We start from the raw sequence: 22,803 nt of genomic DNA, 5'->3' as shown, positions 1-22,803 counted from the left end.
ACACACAATCTACATATTTTTGTTGACAGACATGTGGACTCTCGCTTGTTTTTCTTTGTGCTACATTATTATCAATAGGTGAGTTTAACATGGTGGAGGTGGACTGGTAGTGGATTGCAGAGAATAATCAGCCATGATGGGGAAAAAGGCTGTGTTGGACACCAAGCCTACTTATAAAAGTACAACTTATTGGACTTTTGGTAAAATTGTTACATTTTACGTCTATGTCTCTATAGGCCTATATCTCTATCCAAGGGGATTTTTGGTTCAGTGGCTGCTATAAAGCTTAATAGAGACCAATGAATCTTGAGGGCCTTACTCCATTATCACCTCCCCTGGCAGCATCTTGGGGTCTCCATGGTTACAGGGAGGGTCTGCGCCCCAAAGATGGAGGGGGGGGGGTACCATAATGACGTCATCATCCCCCACAGCCGATTATGGTCACCATACTACCATGTGACTGGAATAATTTGTCTGACACCTTTATTGTCTTCTCGTAAATAGCCTTTACAATTAGTAATTGTACAATTTAAAGCGTAGGTAGGTCATGCGATACGCCAAATCTTCGGTAAGTTGTTCAAGAAAATAACGTAGAAACGTAAAGATAGGATAGCTCCTGCAGCATGCACAAATATACAACTGTATCGTTCATAGCCTCATAGCCAACCCTGTAGGCTACATCCCTGCGAAAAGTGAGACGTTTTGATATCAAAACTTCCGCGAGAGATGATTGTAACAATATGGCTCAAAACAATGTAATAGATGTAAATGCCATTTTTTTTAAAGATTGTATGGTGTGATTGTACTACTATCCCTTTGGTTTAGTTTGAACAGTAGTGTATTTGCCAAGAAAGCAGTTCACCAGTGTATGCTTCCATTCAGTGTGCCTGACCAAAATATAGCCGTGCTATACATAGCCATACTACAGACAGGTTATGATGAATACAGAACTCTAGCGGTAAACGTTTCTGTAAGAATTGGTCAATTTTCTTCATAAATTTGACCATGCTTTCTCTGTGACTCTTGTTCTGCAGTAGTGTACTAGCTCCAGCAGAAGGCGCCATATCCGTACCTGAAAATCTGCACCCCAGAGCCTGACTGGCAGAGGTGAGTCGATGAACTTTCTTCCCGAGGACATGCTCAACTCAACTACTGCACTAGATAACTACAGGGGACATAAAACGTGTCAATAAGTCAGATGTGATATTTAGTTATTGTACTGCACAATTTTGGATGGATGTACCAACCTACTTATCAGTGCTGTGTTGTATTGAATTTGGTTATGTGTTTTAGGTTTATGCATCCAAAGCTCATATTGTCCTCAGCACAACAACAAGCCCTCACAGTGGCATCACAGCAGCTCAGATTTGGGCTCGCTTTGATTAGCGAGTGATCACAGAGGGTTGAATTGTAAATGTTAATATGTAGGTCACCGTCACACAACTCTGATGAATAACAATGACTCCCTTTTCCTCTGTGTGGCTATTTCATGTCTGTGACTGGCTAGCCTAGTTAGCTCTCAGCATGGTTTATTTGAGATGCGATTATAAAGTATATCAACAGAATCAACAAAACAGCACTAGCAAATCAATAAAAGATGCTCCATCGTCGTCGTCCCCCAAAATGCAGATTATTAATTCTGATTGTTGTATTAATTAAAAACCTTGAGGTAATGCTGATGCATTATTCATCTTGTAATGATGTGAATGTTAATTTGCTGGAGGCTGCGACCATGAGAGCGGAGAGCGTCCATGCCGACCATTTTCTTGTCAGGTTCTCGTTGTGTTAGGGGGAAGCATCTGCCTCAGACAGATGTGTCTGCTGTGGTGAGGATGGAGAGGAGCACTCACTCTTTCTGTCTGTCAGAAAGGCCACAACGCAGACAGAATGGCTTGGTTGTTTGTCAAAACCGCCGAAAGCAAGCGGGCTGCACAAAGTGTATATTCATGTGTGTACAGTGCATTGGGAAAGTATTCAGACCCCTGACTTTTCCACATTTTGTTACGTTACAGCCTTTTTCTAAAATTGATTAAATAGTTTATTTTCCGCATCAATCTACACACTTTACCCCATAATGACAAAGCAAAAATAGGTTTATTGAAATGTTTGCCAACATATATATATATATTTTTTTAAATATCAAATTTACATAAGTATTCAGACCCTTTATTCTGTGCTTTGTTGAAGCACCTTTGGCAGTGAACCTTCACCCCAGTCTGAAGTCCTGAGCGCACTGGGGCAGGTTTTCATCAAGGATCTCTCTGTACTTTGCTCCATTCATCTTTGCCTCGATCCTGACTAGTCTCCCAGTCCCTGCTGCTGAAAACATCCCCACAGCATGATGCTGCCACCACCATGCTTCACCGTAGGGATGGTGCCAAGTTTCCTCCAGATGTGACGCTTGGCATTCAGGCCAAAGAGTTCAATCTTGGTTTCATCAGACCAGATAATCTTGTTTCTCATGGTCTGAGAGTCTTTAGGTGCCTTTTGGCAAACTCCAAGCGGGCTATCATGTGCCTTTTACTGAGGAGTGACTTCCGTCTGGCCACTCTACCATAAAGGCCTGATTGCTGGAGTGCTGCAGAGATGGTTGTCTTCCTGGAAGGTTCTCCCATCTCCACAGAGGAACTCTGGATCTCTGTCAGAGTGACCATTGGGTTCTTGGTCACCTCCATGACCAAGGCCCTTCTCCCCCGATTGCTCAGTTTGGCCAGGCGGCCAGCTCAGGTAAGAGTCTTGGTGGTTCCAAACTTCTTCCATTAAAGAATGATGGAGGCCAATGTGTTCTTGGGGACCTTCAATGCTGCAGAAGTTTTTTGGTACCCTTCCCCAGATCTGTGACTCGACACAACCCTGTCTTGGAGCTGTACGGACAATTCCTTCGACCTCATGGCTTGGTTTTTGCTCTGACATGCACTGTCAACTGTGGGATCTTATATAGACAGGTGTGTGCCTTTCCAAATCATGTCCAATCAATTGAATTTACCACAGGTGGACTCCAATCAAGTTGTAGAAACATCTCAAGGATGATCAATGGAAACAGGATAGACCTGAGTTTCATTTTCGAGTCTCAGAGCAAAGGGTCTGAATACTTATGTAAATATGGTATTTCAGTTTTTTATGTTCAAATACATTTGAAAAAATGTCTAAAAACATGTTTTTGTTTTGTCATTATTGGATATTGTGTGTAGATTGCTGAGGAATTTATTTTATTTAATCAATTTTAAAATTAGGCTGTAACGTAACAAAATGTGAAAACCGTCAAGGGGTCTGAATACTTTCCGAAGGCACTGTAAATATACACACAAAGCACTGAAATATCTGTGGATATGTAGAAGTCAAGTAGAATTGGGGAAGTAAGGGCCCCAACCACAGAAATAAACAAGACCGATGTTAGTTTGGAAACAAAACCAAATCTCTCTGCCGTCTCTGTCTTTACCCCCTGAATAACTGAGAGGAATGTTAATATATTGCTGATCGGCTGACAGAGAGAAGACTGGTCCTGCTGTTCCCGTAATTCGACAGGTATTACGCCATGGCCCTATGTAGTCTACCTCAGCAGATTGGGCGCTCACTTAATTAGGCAAGGATTAAGGGCCAAACGGCCTCATTTATGTGAATTGTATCATAAATACAAGCTGCTAGCCTGCTTTTGGAGGGAGCATTAAGAGTAAGCATTAAGAATCTCGAGGCTTCTCCATTAAAAATACTTGCTCTAGGCTTCTGGCTCGAGGTTTCACACCAGAAAACCCTATTCCCCTAGGAGGTGTGTTGTTTTTGTGTGCACAGACTTGAACCCTTTTTAATCCAAAGAAACCAAGATGAAACGGCTTGATTTATATTTAATTCAGAATATGCTAATTCTCTATGCTAGTAGTGTCCCAGTCCAAACCTTCAGTACAAGACACAATACACCCCGATGATAACCTCCATTGTCATTTAGATTGGTTGCATATTATTCCCCCCCCCATCCAAAATCCATATATTATCACTGGTGCTGGTGAAGTGTATTTTCCTTCCATATTACATAAAGCCAGTACATATAGCCAGTAATTATTTTCAGTTCAGTTACTACTAGGACATAATATCAGACTGGAACTGCTTCTCCCTAATCTTGATCAGAGAGCGATTGGGCATGGCGTCTGGCTTTATCACCCAGAACCTGCATCTATTTAATAGAAATACCCTGAGTGTATCAGCTCAGCGCTACATGCCAGGCCAACCAGCAGTAGAGGCAATCCCCACTGGGCACGTACCCGGGCTGTGCTCTTCCCTGCAATCCATCCCCAGGGCATACTATCTCTGGCTGGAGCGTCTGCAGACATCACATACAGCTACTCAGCCTCCAACCACATTTGCATAGAGATCTATTCATAGCATAGGAGCAGCACGGTGGCACCTCTTGAGTTTTAATACTCAACCCCACCTGAGGTGATGTTATTAGTGGGTAATAACCGAATAGAAATGTTAAGGTCTGTTTGTATTGTTTCAATACACTACCTACCTACGTTGGCATCCCAAATAGGGACGGAAGCTTTTATCTGCCCTGAGGCCTTGTTTTGTCCAGACCCTTAAACACTTAGTAGAATCCATTATTAGAGGTAATTAGTGTTCTTAAGGTCCTCAGAACTTAATTATTTAGATTATGGTAGGAAAAATAGCGGCAGCCTTTTTATTAGCTTTTTTTTTCCCAGAGAATAAGCTATAGGCTATCATTTCCCTATCATACTCTGATTTAACCCCAGACAGAAAAGGATGACTTTGCTTCAGTTGAATTATAATTGTATTTTCCGAACTGCATTTATATACGATCTCGTAATTGAAAACTGTGATAACCCTCCGTACATTGAAGCGTTAATTAACCTTACCTTGCCTGAGTTCACATGCTCACAACAGGGAATCTGGAGTGAAATGCTGATGAGTGCAAAGCCATATTGAACGTTTCGATACTGTAGCAAAACCCATGAGAATCTTAGCATCGATTTCTTATCACATTGTAGCGGACAGAATTATTGAAGGATGAAGTTCCCACATTTCAATGGATTTAGTGGGGATAATGTCCTAGCCATGCAGTTTCAGGTTATTGTGTGTCAAGCCTCCCCATGGATATCTCCTCCTGGTTCTCGCCTACAATTAACCTTTATGGTGTTATTTCTCTATTTCTTCCCCACATATCACTGTAATTATTTTTCTCATCTCTATTCCCATATCTCATATTTTTCCTTTGAACATTCCTTGAATATTGTAAATGTATCCAGGACTAATTTTCATTGTTTGTATAGTATGACGTTGAGCTAGAAGATCTCTGATTATTGATACGTGTCCTGATTCTTGAAGACTGGGTTCTATTGATTCTTTCAAACGAATTCGCTCAAGCTATTTTGTTGAGGATAGGTCCTCTTTTAATACAGTTTCAGTTTGGTAATTTAATCCGTCACGTGTAAAATCCTTCAAGGTTGAAACTGTGAGGAGTCAACAAATCTCCTTTGGAGAAGTCTCTATTTTATTTGGTCAGTAGGACAGAGCCAAGTTAATAAAGGTTGCTTTATTTATTTCATTTGGTAGAGGAAATGCCCTGAAGTGTTCATTTGACATCATTTCCTACAGAAAACAAGGCTTTGATTGTGCGCTATATTAGAAGCCAACAACCACCAGCATGGCCGTGACATTGACATGCATTATGCTGATGGCCCTTCTCCTCCACCTCACGCCCTCCTGCTCCCTGCTCTGGCCATTGTTACCGATTGCTCCTATATCATTGCAGACACAGTTGCTTTGATTTATTGGCCCTGCAGCAGTCTTGATTCCCCTCATTAGCTTGTTCATTACCCTTTCGGTCATTTCATCGCGTGCCTTATTGTACGTCCAGGGCTCGTATCGAGCCCATGCCGGGAGTGCTTGTGTGTGGCCGCTGTGATAGACACCTCACCCTCACATTTGTGATCCGCTGGTTTTAATGACTTTGTAGATATAGAACTGCGTTATTTTGACAGTCACGCTGAAACTGACTGATAGAGAAAAGGATAGGTTTTTGTTCACTGATATATTACCCATATCTAATGAATAAAGATAGTGGTATCTTCAATATTTGGAGGCTGCTGTTGTAGGCTTCTGCAGGTTTGCCTTGTGGGCTGTTTGTGCAGCTCAGTTCCAACCCCCATCCATGATCCCATCAACCATAACCAGCTCAGTCAAACCCCCTCAATATTCATTTAGCTAATCGTTTGCAGTAGGGCCTAGTATGGACTTGGGGGAGGGGTTGTCTGTTGTGAATGCAAAGCAAGCAGCTTTCAAAACATCTTCAAATGACCGAATGCTTTGTTACTCTATCCCTGTTCTCTATTCACGGAGCTCACTGATTACCAACAGCGACACCCAGACAACCATCTCAAGGTTAAATGCAAGGTCCTGCCTGCTTTGTTTTCGTCATCCTAACACAATGGCCTTCATCTGAAATCCTTCTTTGTTCAGTTTACCTCGACAGTATTTCTTGTACAGGGCTTTTTCACAGTATTCTACTTTGTTCCTTCCTTCACTGGGTCCACCCTGTTGGCCAGCACCACGTTAATGGGTTCAGCTCATTTACATCAGAATGTTGTGTGGTCAGTAGCTCATAAGATCATTCAGTTGTCTTGATGCTCTCACGGATAGGAGGACGTCAGCGTAATCTAAAAGAAGACATAATCGTCTTTTGTCTATTTCTCTGGGTTGACTTTAGAACCGACCTTCATTCTGATCAGCAGAATAAGTTGAAGCTGTTCTGTTCAATGGTTTTTTTGTTTTGTTGTTGTCTAGTGTTGCGGAGGGCATCTATCTTATTTAGGCTAGATGGTAATTCGTCACACATCAACACAAGTTACACATCCCTCTTGACGTGTGAAATGATGTGGGCTTGACAAATACGCAGCTTTCTAAATGGAGGGGATGTTTAATATCAAGCCTTGTCTAAGGTTGTTATGCGGTGTGAGTCATATGAGTGAGTCAGTATGTGACTACATCATCCACCTCTCACTTCTATTTGTGGTGGTCATGTGTTGAAAATGCCAGCGGTTTTGGACAGACTGCTGGGTTATTTGCCCAAAAATTGTTTTGAAAATGTTTTTTTGCAGTTTTTAAGAAATTCTCCACTTTTTTTATTTGTACACTAGTCTCTTTAGTTGAGATTTCCATCAATCTGCCAAGTGGGTTTATTAAAAGCAGAATTAGCCTAATGTGGATTTTCTAAATGTGTTCAAGATGCACACAATTTGACAGAATTTGTTCTGTCTGGGTGAGCTGAGCTCTCGGTCCCAGACCCAATTTCTCCAACAATTAAGCAAAGGGTTGTGCTTGGAGGACTTAATGGGATTAGAGAAAGGGCTCTTTACCCAGGATTTAACTATACACATTTTAAGACCAGCGTTGACTTAATGAGGGCTCCTCTCATTGCACATGAAGGGAGCGGGACTTGTGTGTTCCTAAGACGACTCCAGGGACCGTGAGGTCACCGCTATTACTGCCTCTAGTAAAGTCAGGCCTTATGTTACTTCTGCTCCCAGGCGGTGTTATGGGGTTCACATTAGAAGCCATAGGCTCTTAGGCCTGAAGTATATCTCGCCCTGGTTCCTGGGTATTGAGGACCCAGACATTGGATACAATACTATTCAGTAAATTTAACCACATGGCGCTGCACTAATGGAGAGTGAGGACTTTTGATCCATGCTCTGATTTGGTCTCTAAAGTGGATAAACATGAGTTCAAGCTAGAGCGCGGCGATATGGGAAAAAATCCATATCGCGATACATTGACTGAATTATCACGATAACTATAAGTTGAACGATAAGTTTGTAACATTAAACATTTGGTATTTTGTAGCTCAGTTGGTAGAGCATGGTGCTTGTAATGCTAGGGTAGTGGGTTTGATTCCTGGACCACCCATACGTAAAGTTTATGCATGCAGGACTGTAATTCGTGTTGGGTAAAGTGTCTGCTAAATGGCGTATACAGTGCGTTCGGAAAGTATTCAGATCCCTTGACTTTCTCCCCAAAATGTTACGTTACAATCTTATTCTAAAATTGATTCAATTGTTTTTGTCCCTCATCAAAATACCCCATAATGACAAAGCAAAAACAGGTTTTTATACATTTTTGCAAATGTATTAAAAATAAAAAAACGTATATATTACATTTACGTAAGTATTCAGACCCTTTACTCAGTACTTTGTTGAAGCACCTTTGGCAGTGATTACAGCCTTGAGTCTTCTTGGGTTTGACGCTACAAGCTTGGCACACCACACCTGTATTTGGGGAGTTTCTCCCATTCTTCTCTGCAGATCCTCTCAAGCTCTGTCAGGTTGAATGGGGAGTGTCGCTGCACAGCTATTTTCAGGTCTCTCCAGAGATGTTCGATCGGGTTCAAGTCCGGTCTCTCCACTCAAGGATATTCAGAGACTTGTCCCCAAGCCCCTCCTGCATTGTCTTGGCTGTGTGATTAGGGTCGTTGTCCTGTTGGAAGGTGAACCTTTGCCCTAGTCTTTGCCCCAAACTTCTTCCATTGAAGAATGATGGAGGCCACTGTGTTCTTGGGGACCTTCAATGCTGTAGAAATGTTTTGGTACCCTTCCCCAGGCCTGTGCCTCAACATAATCCTGTCTCAGAGCTCTACAGACAATTCCTTCGACCTCATGGCTTGGTTTTTGCTCTGACATGCACTGTCAACTGTGGAATAAGGCTGTAACATAACAAAATGTGGAAAAAGGGAAGGGGTCTGAATAACTTCCGAATGCACTGTATAATTATTATTATTATTATTATTATATTAATCTGCACCACAGTTAAACATTTTTATATTACCATTAAAACTAATACTACTATTTTGAATGTTGTAACTATCAATTGTCCCATTAGCAATCACCCATATTCGCAAGATGATTTCATTTCAAACTTCACATTTCTCTAGTAGAGCCCTATAGGTTATTCATCGTAATGAACGACATCAGCAAATTGTCCACAATAAGTGTTCGGTTGGGTCGGTGTCACTCATTTTCAGTTTATCAGCTCAGCTCTAGTTCATGTGACTTTGTGTTAGTAGTTGAGTTAGAACAGGTTGGTTTACAGCATTTGCTTTGTAACTGCAGTTAGTGTACCATGGCCTATCAAATATGTACACAACACATAAGGGTCAACATTGGCTTTTTTACATTTCTTCCCCTTTTTCTCCCCAATTTCGTGATATCCAATTGGTAGTTACAGTCTTGTCCCATCTCTGCAACTTCCCTATGGACTCGTGAGAGGCGAAGGTCGGGAGCCAAGTGTCCTCCGAAACACGACCCTGCCAAGCCGCACTACTTCTTGACACACTGCTCACTTAACCCGGAAGCGTGTTGCACCAATGTGTCGGAGGAAACACCGTCCAGCTGGCGACCGGGTCAGCTTGCAGGCTCCCGGCCCGCCATAAGGAGCCGCTACAGCGAGATGGGACGAGGACCCAGCCTGGCATCGAACTCGGGTCTGTAGTGACGCCTCAAGCAATGTGATTCAGTGCATTAGACCGCTGCGCCACTCGGGAGAGTCAACGTTGGCTTTAGATCACAATATTGATCAGTTCTGAGAGAGAATGGCTGAGTGTATGGTCAGGGTAATATGATATAGGCCTACAGTATATGCTGCTGTCATAATCTCCAATGGATAGTGCTGCACTTTGCTTTTATTTGCTCTCAGCTACAGGACAGCACACACAGGGCTTCAGGAAGACAGCAAGTCATTTCTTCTCAGACCAGCCACTCTTTGGCAGTTTGAGTGCATTTGTCAAGAATGTGCTTCTCCTGGTTCCATGTGTAGGTGAATTCCTCACTTTCACTGCTATTGAGAGCTGTCCTCATGGCCCTCATCTTACATGTGCCCATCAACCTCATCTACTAGCAATTAGCCTCCACTTGGCTCCACAGGGAGGCTGTGCTGAAGAGCCACATAGCCTCCACTTGGCTCCACAGGGAGGCTGTGCTGAAGAGACATATAGCCTCCACTTGGCTCCACAGGGAGCCTGTGCTGAAGAGACACATAGCCTCCACTTGGCTCCACAGGGAGGCTGTGCTGAAGAGACATATAGCCTCCACTTGGCTCCACAGGGAGGCTGTGCTGAAGAGACACATAGTCTCCACTTGGCTCCACAGGGAGGCTGTGCTGAAGAGACATATAGCCTCCACTTGGCTCCACAGGGAGGCTGTGCTGAAGAGACACATAGCCTCCACTTGGCTCCACAGGGAGGCTGTGCTGAAGAGACACATAGTCTCCACTTGGCTCCACAGGGAGGCTGTGCTGAAGAGACATATAGCCTCCACTTGGCTCCACAGGGAGGCTGTGCTGAAGAGACACATAGCCTCCACTTGACTCCACAGGGAGGCTGTGCTGAAGAGACATATAGCCCCCACTTGGCTCAACAGGGAGGCTGTGCTGAAGAGACACATTTACATTTAACATTTGAGTCATTTAGCTGACGCTCTTATCCAGAGCACCTTACAGGAGCAATCAGGGTTAAGTGCCTTGCTAAAGGGCACATCAACAGATCTTTCACTGGAATTCGAACCAGTGACTTTTCGGTTACTGGCCCAACACGCTTAACCACTAGACATGTGCCCGCACTCAGAGAGTTCCCAGACCACTCAGAGAGTTCCCAGACCACTCAGAGAGCTCCCAGACCACTCAGAGAGTTCCCAGACCACTCAGAGAGCTCCCAGACCACAGAGAGTTCCCAGACCACTCAGAGAGTTCCAGACCACAGAGAGTTCCAGACCACTCAGAGAGTTCCAGACCACTCAGAGAGTTCCAGTCAGAGAGTTCCAGACCACTCAGAGAGCTCCCAGACCACTCAGAGAGCTCCCAGACCACTCAGAGAGCTCCCAGACCACTCAGAGAGCTCCCAGACCACTCAGAGAGCTCCCAGACCACTCAGAGAGTTCCCAGACCACTCAGAGAGCTCCCAGACCACAGAGAGTTCCCAGACCACTCAGAGAGTTCCCAGACCACTCAGAGAGTTCCCAGACCACTCAGAGAGTTCCAGACCACAGAGAGTTCCAGACCACAGAGAGTTCCAGACCACTCAGAGAGTTCCAGACCACTCAGAGAGTTCCAGACCACTCAGAGAGTTCCAGACCACTCAGAGAGTTCCAGACCACTCAGAGAGTTCCAGACCACTCAGAGAGTTCCAGACCACAGAGAGTTCCAGACCACAGAGAGTTCCAGACCACACAGAGAGTTCCAGACCACTCAGAGAGTTCCCAGACCACTCAGAGAGTTCCCAGACCACTCAGAGAGTTCCAGACCACTCAGAGAGTTCCAGACCACTCAGAGAGTTCCAGACCACAGAGAGTTCCAGACCACAGAGAGTTCCAGACCACTCAGAGAGTTCCCAGACCACTCAGAGAGTTCCCAGACCACTCAGAGAGTTCCCAGACCACTCAGAGAGTTCCAGACCACAGAGAGTTCCAGACCACTCAGAGAGTTCCAGACCACTCAGAGAGTTCCAGACCACTCAGAGAGTTCCCAGACCACTCAGAGAGTTCCAGACCACTCAGAGAGCTCCCATACCACTCAGAGAGCTCCCAGACCACTCAGAGAGCTCCCAGACCACTCAGAGAGCTCCCAGACCACTCAGAGAGTTCCAGACCACAGAGAGTTCCAGACCACAGAGAGTTCCCAGACCACTCAGAGAGTTCCAGACCACTCAGAGAGCTCCCAGACCACTCAGAGAGTTCCAGACCACTCAGAGAGTTCCAGACCACTCAGAGAGTTCCAGACCACTCAGAGAGTTCCAGACCACACAGAGAGTTCCCATACCACTCAGAGAGTTCCCATACCACACAGAGAGTTCCAGACCACTCAGAGAGTTCCAGACCACACAGAGAGTTCCAGACCACTCAGAGAGTTCCAGACCACTCAGAGAGTTCCAGACCACTCAGAGAGTTCCAGACCACTCAGAGAGTTCCAGACCACTCAGAGAGTTCCAGACCACACAGAGAGTTCCAGACCACACAGAGAGTTCCAGACCACACAGAGAGTTCCAGACCACACAGAGAGTTCCAGACCACTCAGAGAGTTCCAGACCACACAGAGAGTTCCAGACCACACAGAGAGTTCCAGACCACTCAGAGAGTTCCAGACCACTCAGAGAGTTCCAGACCACTCAGAGAGTTCCAGACCACTCAGAGAGCTCCCAGACCACTCAGAGAGTTCCAGACCACTCAGAGAGTTCCAGACCACAGAGAGTTCCAGACCACTCAGAGAGTTCCAGACCACAGAGAGTTCCAGACCACTCAGAGAGTTCCAGACCACTCAGAGAGTTCCAGACCACTCAGAGAGTTCCAGACCACTCAGAGAGTTCCAGACCACTCAGAGAGTTCCAGACCACAGAGAGTTCCAGACCACTCAGAGAGTTCCAGACCACTCAGAGAGTTCCAGACCACTCAGAGAGTTCCAGACCACTCAGAGAGTTCCAGACCACTCAGAGAGCTCCCAGACCACTCAGAGAGTTCCCAGACCACTCAGAGAGCTCCCAGACCACTCAGAGAGCTCCCAGACCACTCAGAGAGCTCCCAGACCACTCAGAGAGCTCCCAGACCACTCAGAGAGCTCCCAGACCACTCAGAGAGCTCCTAGACCACTCAGAGAGTTCCAGACCACAGAGAGTTCCAGACCACAGAGAGTTCCAGACCACTCAGAGAGTTCCAGACCACAGAGAGTTCCAGACCACTCAGAGAGTTCCAGACCACAGAGAGTTCCAGACCACTCAGAGAGTTCCAGACCACTCAGAGAGTTCCAGACCACTCAGAGAGTTCCAGACCACACAGAGAGCTCCCAGACCACACAGAGAGTTCCAGACCACTCAGAGAGTTCCCAGACCACTCAGAGAGTTCCAGACCACTCAGAGAGTTCCAGACCACTCAGAGAGTTCCAGACCACACAGAGAGCTCCCAGACCACTCAGAGAGTTCCAGACCACTCAGAGAGTTCCCAGACCACTCAGAGAGTTCCAGACCACTCAGAGAGTTCCCAGACCACTCAGAGAGCTCCCAGACCACTCAGAGAGCTCCCATACCACTCAGAGAGCTCCCAGACCACTCAGAGAGCTCCCAGACCACAGAGAGTTCCCAGACCACTCAGAGAGCTCCCATACCACTCAGAGAGCTCCCAGACCATCAGAGAGCTCCCAGACCACAGAGAGTTCCAGACCATCAGAGAGTTCCAGACCACTCAGAGAGTTCCAGACCACTCAGAGAGTTCCAGACCACTCAGAGAGTTCCAGACCACTCAGAGAGTTCCAGACCACACAGAGAGCTCCCAGACCACTCAGAGAGTTCCAGACCACTCAGAGAGTTCCCAGACCACTCAGAGAGTTCCAGACCACTCAGAGAGTTCCCAGACCACTCAGAGAGTTCCCAGACCACTCAGAGAGCTCCCAGACCACTCAGAGAGCTCCCAGACCACTCAGAGAGCTCCCAGACCACAGAGAGTTCCAGACCACTCAGAGAGCTCCCATACCACTCAGAGAGCTCCCAGACCACAGAGAGTTCCAGACCACAGAGAGTTCCAGACCACAGAGAGTTCCAGACCACTCAGAGAGTTCCAGACCACTCAGAGAGTTCCAGACCACTCAGAGAGTTCCAGACCACTCAGAGAGTTCCAGACCACACAGAGAGTTCCAGACCACTCAGAGAGTTCCCAGACCACTCAGAGAGTTCCCAGACCACTCAGAGAGCTCCCAGACCACTCAGAGAGCTCCCAGACCACTCAGAGATCTCCCAGATGGGAGGGAGCCAGTGAGAGAGGAGGCTGGCCTGGTGGAGAGGGCGAGATACTGTTTTATCAGGATGCATGTTTTCTGTATGTGCTCCACTTCATCCCTGGTTACTTAACGATAATGAATTAAGGAAAAGGCTAATTGCCCTTCAAATGTCCCTTTCCTGCTTATAACATTTTAACATCATACTTTTCAGTGTTGGTCCTTTATACATAAACCTGTCTGGTTGTTGGGTATATTGCAGATTGCTTTTGAATATTATCCGTATGCATCGAGTTGACTTTATTTTTATATACAGATGCTGACATGCAATAATACTTCTGTGTTCCTGCAGAGTTGGTTACGCCAAGCTTACCTGTTCTCCGAATAGCTCTTTTGTTTTAAGTGATGCCAATAAGATGACATATCTTGAAACACCCTCTTCAGCAAACTTCTCATGTCATCAAATGACTCTTAGGTTAGGCTGAAGGGGAAATTCATGACAAGAACAAGTAACGAGCAAACTAGACACTCTGTGGTGGTTTCTCTTCTTCTTCTGTCAGAAAGGGGTCATGTCATGTGTGTCTACCACTCAAAGATCTGAGGTCAGAAGATAATACGTTATTTATAGCATTTTCTATGTTGTGTAACTGTTGCTTTTATCGAAGGCTTCTACACTCTATAGGCCAGGTGCTGCAACTCCCTTTGTTTGTCATGTTAAGAAATCCAGATGGTGTCGCTGTCTTTGGTGAACTTGTCTTGATTACTGCACACATTTCAGAATCAGTGTTGTTCAGGATCAATTAGCCTAATCTTCTAGCAATTTGTTGCAGTGCTATCTAGTTCATTGTGGCTGGTTTTCAATTGTGTGCTTGGATTAGAAAAGACTAGTGTATCGCATGCATCTGCAGATGTATCTCTTGGCACACAGCAGTCACCATCATGGCAAGTATCAGTGTCAATATGGTAAATGAGCATTTAGGATTACATTCGGCACACTGCAAACTCCTAGGTTTATAAGGAAGAATTTATTGTAGATTAAACCGTAGTTTCACTGACAAGGGCAGTTAGTCCTTTCATATAGGCTAGTAAATTGACCAGTTGTCTTCCCTAATGTCTACATTGGTCCAACTCCAATCTGTGGTCAAGATTGTAATCTAGTGTGGATTGTTCCAACTCGTTAGCAGCCATGCAGCTGTTCACATTTACGTCTGGTGTCTGCCAATGTATAAATCAGGGAAACAAAGACGCAATAATCAATGTTTTAACAATCAGCCGTTACATTAAGTGAAATGATTCAACCATTTAGAGACATGGAAACATCCTCCTCGTGTCAGCAATATTTGCATTTAATGTTATTGGAGATGTTTAATAGCTAACTGGTGCCTATGTCATTATTCTTAGACATGGGGCTTTTGCAGCTGTGACTAGGCTGTAATTGAAGAACCGTATGCCTAACTGAGTACGAAAATATAGCCAAAAAGAAGGAGAAAAAGAATCTAGAATCTAATAATACAAGATTTCTGATGGTCAGAGGTACAATATTGTGATGGGATATTACAAGTCACAAGGGTAAATTCCTTTGGATGCTTTGTATGGAATTCTTTCTATAGGCCTTGTTGTGGTGCACAGATCATGTGAGGTGGTTCAAGGTGAGTATGAGAGGATAGGGATGTTCTGTTGAAGCTTCTGTGTAAATGAAATGGCCTCTCTGTGGGTTTGACCAGAAAGGTGGTATTTCTGGAGTCTAATATCTTAAAGCCCTTGTAATTAGAAATGAAAATCCTCAAATAAAGGTCTTTAGTCTCTGGCAGTTCTGTCAGGCCGGGGCTCTGGCTCTGTACACACCGATATTGTCACAAGGTTATTGGGAATATAGTCCATTGCAAACAGACCAAATGTCACCAGTATGTTCTGACTAGAAAAGCAATAACGGAGTTAGGTGAATGTCCATCTTAGTCTTGCTTACCACACTGACTAGATTTATGTTTTTCGCCACAGCACATAGAAGCCGAAGCCATGGTATTTCATAGTCTTCTAGGCACAATATAAAGGCAAGGCTCCAGGCTGGCCTCTCGTCATCAACTCTGACCCATGGTGGAATGTAAAGGGAGCTGGGTTGTATTGTTAGTCATGTGGGGTACGGATGTTCTGCTGTGTGGCTTCACACTGGGTTAAGCACAGCACCTTCGTTCCCCAGGACTGGGAGAAATTGGTATTAATTAGAGAGCCTTTCTCCTTGCCCATAAACTGGAACCATGTTTCAGGAAATTGGAAAAGTGAGAAAGCAGCATTGATTTTTATGGTCGGAATAAAAGAGTCCATTTGTTGAATCCATGTGCAGAATGAAACAAAACCTGCTATTGTTATTTTTCCCCATTAGGTATCAAATCAAATCAAAAGTTATTTGTCACATGGACCGAATACAAGAAGTTTAGACCTTACTGTGAAATGCTTACTTACAAGCCCTTAACCAACAATGCATTTCAAGAAATGGAGTTAAGAAAATACTTACTAAATAAACTAAAGTAAAAAATAAAATAAAAAGTAACACAATAAAATTGCATAACAGTAACGAGGCTATATACAGGGGGTACCGGTACCGAGTCAATGTGCAGGGGTACAGGTTAATCGGGGTAATTGGGGGGGGGCCCAATGTAAATAGTCTGGGTGGCCATTTGATTAATTGTTCAGCAGTCTTATGGCTTGGGGTAGAAGCTGTTAAGGAGCCTTTTGGACCTAGACTTGGCGCTTGCTGTGCGCTTGCCCGCTTGCCATGCGGTACCAGAGAGAACAGTCTATGACTTGCGTGACTGGAGTCTTTGACCATTTTTTGGGCCTTCCTCTGATACCGTCTAGTATATAGGTCCTGGATGGCGGGAAGCTTGGCCCCAGTGATGTACTGGGCTGTACTCACAACCCTCTGTAGCGCCTTACAGTCAGATGCCGAGCAGCTGTCATACCAGGCGGTGTCTGTCGCATTTATGGCGCATGTTGTAATCCTTATATACCTCTGAAGTATTTTAATATGTCATGTTCCTGTTATGTTAAAATGACAAGGCATTAAGTACAGTTGAAGTCGGAAGTTTACATACACTTAGGTTGGAGACATTAAAACTCGTTTTTCAACCACTCCACAAATTTCTTGTTAACCTCTCTAGGGTATGTGGGACGAAATCGTCCCACCTACTCAACAGCCAGTGGAATCCCGTGGCGCGATATTCAAATACCTTAGAAATGCTATTACTTCAATTTCTCAAACATATGACTATTTTACACCATTTTAAAGACAAGACTCTCGTTAATCTAACCACACTGTCCGATTTCAAAAAGGCTTTACAACGAAAGCAAAACATTAGATTATGTCAGCAGAGTACCCAGCCAGAAATAATCAGACACCCATTTTTCAAGCTAGCATATAATGTCACATAAACCCAAACCACAGCTAAATGCAGCACTAACCTTTGATGATCTTCATCAAATGACACTCCTAGGACATTATGTTATACAATACATGCATGTTTTGTTCAATCAAGTTCATATTTATATCAAAAAACAGCTTTTTACATTAGCATGTGACATTCAGAACTAGCATACCCACCGCAAACTTCCGGTGAATTTACTAAATTACTCACGATAAACGTTCACAAAAAACATAACAATTATTTTAAGAATTATAGATACAGAACTCCTTTATGCAATCGCTATGTCCGATTTTAAAATAGCTTTTTGGCAAAAGCACATTTTGCAATATTCTGAGTAGATAGCTCGCCATCACGGGCTAGCTATTTTGACACCCACCAAGTTTGGCACTCACCAAACTCAGATTTACTATAAGAAAAATTGGATTACCTTTGCTGTTCTTCATCAGAATGCACTCCCAGGACTTCTACTTCAATAACAAATGTTGGTTTGGTTCAAAATAATCCATAGTTATGTTCAAATATCCTCTGTTTTGTTCGTGCGTTCAAGACACTATCCGAAGGGTAACGAAGGGTGACGCGCCGGCGCGTATCGTGACAAAAAAATTCGAAATATTCCATTACCGTACTTCGAAGCATGTCAAACGCTGTTTAAAATCAATTTTTATGCGATTTTTCTCGTAAAAAAGCGATAATATTCCGACCGGGAAACCCTGTTTTCGTTCAAAGACTAAAAATCTAAAATGGACTCTTCTCATGCACGCGAGCACCAGTCTCATTGTTCTCTGATCAACCACTTACCAAATGCGCTACTGTTTTTCAGCCATGGCCTGCAAAGTCATCATTCAACGTTCTGCCGCCTTCTGAGAGCCTATGGGAGCTGTAGGAAGTGTCACGTTACAGCAGAGATCCTCAGTTTTCAATAAAGAGAGTGTAGAAGGCCAAGAAATGGTCAGAGAGGGCACTTCCTGTAAGGAATCTTCTCAGGTTTTTGCCTGCCATATGAGTTTTGTTATACTCACAGACACCATTCAAACAGTTTTATAAACTTTAGGGTGTTTTCTATCCAAATCAAACAATTATATGCATATTCTAGTTTCTGGGCAGTAGTAATAACCAGATTAAATCGGGTATGTTTTTTATCCGGCCGTGCAAATACTGCCCCCTACCCTAGAGAGGTTAACAAACTATAGTTTTGGCAAGTCGGTTAGGACATCTACTTTGTGCATGACACAAGTCATTTTTCCAACAATTGTTTACAGACAGATTATTTCACTTATAATTCACTGTATCACAATTCCAATGGGTCAGAAGTTTACATACACTAAGTTGACTGTGCCTTTAAACAGCTTGGAAAATTCCAGAAAATAATGTCATGGCTTTAGCAGCTTCTGATAGGCTAATTGACATCATTTGAGTCAATTGGAGGTGTACCTGTGGATGTATTTCAAGCCCTACCTTCAAACTCAGTGCCTCTTTGCTTGACATCATGGGAAAAGCAAAAGAAATCAGCCAAGACCTCAGAAAACTAATTGTAGACGTCCACAAGTCCGGTTCATCCTTGGAAGCAATTTCCAAACACTTGAAGGTACCATGTTCATCTATACAAACAATAGTACGCAAGTATAAACACCATGGGACCATGCAGCCCTCATACTGCTCAGGAAGGAGATGCGTTCTGTCTCCTAGAGATGAACGTACTTTGGTGCGAAAAGTGCAAATCAATCCCAGGACTACAGCAAAGGACCTTGTGAAGATGCTGGAGAAAACAGGTACAAAAGTATCTATATCCACTGTCATGATGTGGCCCTCTTTGGGTATAGCGAGTACCTTCCCCCTCTCCCTCCTTCTCCTACACCCAGGTTCTGTTATCTCAGGTCATAAATTCCTGGAGGAGACTCTCTCCCCCTGGCCAGGCAGTATAGAGAGAGAGAGTTTCACAGTAGAACAAAGGAACTTCTTCTATACCACAGAACTTGAGAACTGAACAATATCCATGTTTTGGAGAACGTGTAAACTTTCGGTGGAGTAGCCAGCTACGACCCGGTCCGTTTTGTTTCAGGCTGTAATATGAAACAAAACATCATGAAAAGACAATACAGCCACATTACCATAACTCTGTTTATACAGGAGCCTCTGTTATGAGGGTTGCGTCTAATTATTGTATAAAATGAATGAGTAAAGATGAAACTATTTGTGAAATTATGTAATGTGATTTTAAACCCTTAATGTGAGAGAATTGTATTACCTTTATAGTTTAACCTCTTGGGGCTAGGTGGGACGCTAGCGTGCCACCCGTGGTGCACTCCATCAACAGCAGGTGCATTTCAAGAGCGGCAAATTTGAATCCAAATAAATGTCAAAATTCAAATTTTTCAAAAATACAACTATTTTACACCATTTGAAAGATAAACATCTCCTTAATCTAACCACGTTTTACGATTTCAAAAAGGTTTTACGGCGAAAGCATAAATTTAGAGTATGTTAGGACAGTACATTTACAAGAGTTGTGTGTAATGTTTTGTCAAGTCAAAGACAGGGTCACCAAAACCATAAAACCAGCTAAAATGATGCACTAACCTTTTACAATCTCCATCAGATGACACTCCTAGGACATTATGTTAGACAATGCATGCATTTTTAGTTCTATCAAGTTCATATTTATATCCAAAAACAGCGTTTTACTATGGCATTGATGTTGAGGAAATCGTTTCCCTCCAATAACCGGCAGTCAAGTCAGCATCACAAATTAAATAATTAAAATTAGAAAACATTGGTAAAATATTATATTGTCATTTAAAGAATTATAGATTTACATCTCTTGAACGCAATCAACTTGCCAGATTTAAAAATAACCTTACTGGGAAATCACACTTTGCAATAATCTGAGCACTGCGCCCAGAAAAATACGCGTTGCGATACAGACTAGACGTCATGTTGGGGAGATCTAAAATCGAAAATACTATGTAAATAATCCATTACCTTTGATTCTCTTCATCAGATGTCACTTCCAGGTATCACAGGTCCATAACGAATGTAGTTTTGTTCAAAAAAGCTCATCATTTATGTCCAAAAATCTCCGTCTCGTTAGCACATGATGTAAGCCAGCCGGACTTCTCGTCATGAACGAGGGGAAAAAATATATTTCCGTTCGTTCAAACATGTCAAACGTTGTATAGCATAAATCATTAGGGCCTTTTTAACCAGAACATGAATAATATTCAAGGTGGACGAATGCATACTCTTTTATAACGTATTGGAACGAGGGTACCCAACATGAACTCGCGCGCCAGGTGTCTAATGGGACATCATCGTTCCATGGCTCTTGTTCGGTCAGATCTCCCTCCAGAAGACTCAAAACACTTTGTAAAGGCTGGTGACATCTAGTGGAAGCAATAGGAAGTGCCAAAATATTCCTAAGCCCCTGTGTTTTTCAATGGGATAGGTTTAAAGTCAATACAACACATCAGGTATCCACTTCCTGTCAGAAAATGTCTCAGGGTTTTGCCTGCCAAATGAGTTCTGTTATACTCACAGACACCATTCAAACAGTTTTAGAAACTTTAGAGTGTTTTCTATCCATATATAATAAGTATATGCATATTCTAGTTACTGGGTAGGATTAGTAACCAGATTAAATCGGGTACATTTTTTTTATCCAGACGTGCAAATGCTGCCCCCTAGACCCAACAGGTTAACTAAGTCATTGGCCTGCCCCCATGAACACAGACATGATCTGGCTCATGGGACAGCCCTTTTCTACTGTTCCGAATAAAAACCCCACCTGAAGAAACCCACTTGAGACCATGCATACCTCGGTCAGCTGAGGGAGCAAAGGTTGGAGTAGAGACCAGAAAAACCTCAGTATAAGCTAAGGTTGTAATGGTTGCTGAATTCTTAACCATACCACGTGGTTAAACTCTGAGACTATTGATCCGACAGAATAAGAGCAACTCTTTCGATACTAATTACTAGTCTGCAGCTAGAAATTATGTACCATTGAATGCGAAGACCGACAACCGCTGAAACATCTATTCTCGCCACTGGGATTCTCTGCCTCTAACCCTATTACAGGGGCTGAGTCACTGGCTTACTGGTGTTCTTCCATGCCATCCCTAGGAGGGGTGCGTCACTTGGGTGGGTTGTCACTGACGTGGTCTTCCTGTCTGGGTTGACACCCCCCCTTGGGTTGTGCTGTGGCGGAGATCTTTGTGGGCTATACTCGGCCTTGTCTCAGGATGGTAAGTTGGTGGTTGAAGATATCCCTCTAGTGGTGTGGGGGCTGTGCTTTGGCAAAGTGGGTGGGGTTATATCCTGCCTGTTTGGCCCTGTCTGGGGGTATCATCGGATGGGGCCACAGTGTCTCCTGACCCCTCCTGTCTCAGCCTCCAGTATTTATGCTGCAGTAGTTTATGTGTCGGGGGGCTAGGGTCAGTCTGTTATATCTGGAGTATTTCTCCTGTCTTATCCGGTGTCCTGTGTGAATTTAAGTATGCTCTCTCTAATTCTCTCTTTCTCTCTTTCTTTCTCTCTTTCGGAGGACCTGAGCCCTAGGACCATGCTTCAGGACTACCTGGCATGATGACTCCTTGCTGTCCCCAGTCCACCTGGCCGTGCTGCTGCTCTAGTTTCAACTGTCCTGCCTGCGGCTATGGAACCCTGACCTGTTCACCGGACGTGCTACCTGTCCCAGACCTGCTGTTTTCAACTCTCTAGAGACAGAAAGAGCGGTAGAGATACTCTCAATGATCGGCTATGAAAAGTCAACTGACATTTACTCTTGAGGTGCTGACTTGTTGCACCCTCGACAACTACTGTGATTATTATTATTTGACCATGCTGGTCATTTATGAACATTTGAACATCTTGGCCATGTTCTGTTATAATCTCCACCCGGCACAGCCAGAAGAGGACTGGCCACCCCTCATAGCCTGGTTCCTCTCTAGGTTTCTTCCTAGGTTTTCCTAGTTACCGTGCTTCTATACCTGCATTACTTGCTGTTTGGGGTTTTAGACTGGGTTTCTGTACAGCACTTTGAGATATCAGCTGATGTAAGAAGGGCTATATAAATACATTTGATTTGATATAAGAACAATTCTGAATGGGTCTCTGAAGTATCCATTCTAACCACGAGAGACTTTATGGGAGCACAGAGACACGGACGGATGAACTTTCCAACAGAAAGATGGACGATTCCAACAGAGATCACAACGACACACTGAGCGTAAATATGTATTGATTGCAATTATTCCCAAATGAGTGAGCGTTGCTGTGCAAAGGATTAGCATTTCAATCAATATAATTATCAACTGTGTAGTGACTCTTATAATTCTCGCCCTTCTCAGTCCACACCCACAACCCTTTGTCCACCAAGCCGTCAAATCAGCTTAGCCCACTAGGGATCATTTCCTTGTAACCATATCTACTGTTTGTTTGTTTATGCATTTCTGTGATTATATAGTTAGTTAGTAAATAAATGATTAAGACAATTGATGTATGGATGATTCATAGTAAAGGCTGGCTTCGTGCAGATAACCAACGATTTACGACTTCGGAATGAGACTAACGTGAGGTAAAGAATAATTCATTAATTAGAAGACTAATTGATCAGATATTAAAATATCTGAAG

The 22,803-nt window shown here is 43.8% G+C and overlaps 1 long non-coding RNA gene across 1 annotated transcript; it reads left to right on the top strand.

Moving 5' to 3' along the window:
- Positions 1 to 445: 445 nt before the first annotated feature.
- Positions 446 to 21,818, top strand: LOC106586245 (uncharacterized). Its single transcript, XR_001324159.2, has 3 exons — positions 446 to 568; positions 1,035 to 1,107; positions 21,715 to 21,818. It is a non-coding gene; the product is annotated as an uncharacterized lncRNA (long non-coding RNA).
- The last annotated feature ends 985 nt before the right edge of the window (positions 21,819 to 22,803 follow it).

This window comes from Salmo salar, chromosome ssa25, assembly GCF_905237065.1.
Source record: "Salmo salar chromosome ssa25, Ssal_v3.1, whole genome shotgun sequence".
NCBI lineage: Eukaryota > Metazoa > Chordata > Actinopteri > Salmoniformes > Salmonidae > Salmo > Salmo salar.
Note: the sequence above shows the minus strand (reverse complement) of the source record. Positions and strands in the feature narration are given on the sequence as shown.